Raw genomic sequence first — 1,125 nt, forward strand, 5'->3', positions numbered from 1 at the left:
GTCAGGAAGTCATTCTTCAAGCTCTGACATTCTTTCTTCTGTTTGGGCTATTCTGCTATTAATATTTGTAATTTCATTATGAAATTCTTGTGTTTTTCAGCTCTGTCAGTTCAGTTACATTCTTCTCTATACTGGCTATTTTGTCTGTCAGCTCATTCAATTCTTATGTTGATTTTTAGCTTCCTTGCATTGGGTTAGAATGTATTTCTGTAGTTCAATTAACTTTGTACCTATCCATTCTGAATTCTACTTGTCATTTCAGCCATAAAAATATGGAATACTTCACGAATTTGCATGTCATCATTGCATAGGTGCCAAGATAATCTTTTCTGTGTCATTCCAATTTTAGCATATGTCCTGCCAAAATATAAGCACTGTCCTTCAATTTTTAAGGGTTCTTTAAATAGTAAGGATACTAACCCTGTGTCTGTGTTATAGCCTGTGAATATTATCTCCTAGTTGTCAATAGTATTTTGCCTTGTTTATGATTCACTTTGCAATGCATTTGTTCAGGGAATCAGATTTATAGCTCTTTCTTTCATTTCCTTTGGATTTGAGTCAGAGTTCTATACCACTGTTAAAGAGTAATTTGCCTAAGTTTCTTCTAGTATTTGTATGGTTTTCTTTTTACTTTTAGGTACCTAAGTTATTTGGAGTTTACTCTTTCATATGGTATGAGATATGGGCCAAATTTTATTTATATGGCTACAGGTTTTACAGCATCATTTATTTAAAAATCCATCTTGCCCCAGTGGTTTAAGATGCCATTTTATGATATACTAAATTTCTCTATGTGCTGGGGTTAATTTCTGTACTTTCTCTTGTATGCCATTGCCATGTTTGCCTGTACATCGCTACTTTAATTTTACAGGTGGTGTATCACATGTTTTAGTGTTAGAGCAGAGCTACTTTCCTATCATAAATATATTTTTCAAAATTTCCTGGCTATTCTTGCATGCTTATTTTTTCATATGAACTTTAGTGTCACAATTTGATTCACTCCCTACAATAGTTTGTTGGCATTTGTATTCTTATTGCATTCACTTTATATATTAATATATGGAGAATTGTTATCTTTTAAATATTGTGTTGTTGTTTTGTGTAATTCTATTTTCACACCCTTTA

General features: G+C 32.1%; 1 non-coding gene across 1 annotated transcript; it reads right to left on the reverse strand.

Annotated features, from left to right (window-relative positions):
* Positions 1 to 266: 266 nt before the first annotated feature.
* LOC129013352 (U6 spliceosomal RNA) lies at positions 267 to 375 on the reverse strand. Its single transcript, XR_008493843.1, has one exon. It is a non-coding gene; the product is annotated as a U6 spliceosomal RNA (small nuclear RNA).
* Between the last annotated feature and the right edge of the window lie 750 nt (positions 376 to 1,125).

The sequence above is a fragment of the Pongo pygmaeus genome, chromosome 15 (genome assembly GCF_028885625.2).
Source record: "Pongo pygmaeus isolate AG05252 chromosome 15, NHGRI_mPonPyg2-v2.0_pri, whole genome shotgun sequence".
NCBI lineage: Eukaryota > Metazoa > Chordata > Mammalia > Primates > Hominidae > Pongo > Pongo pygmaeus.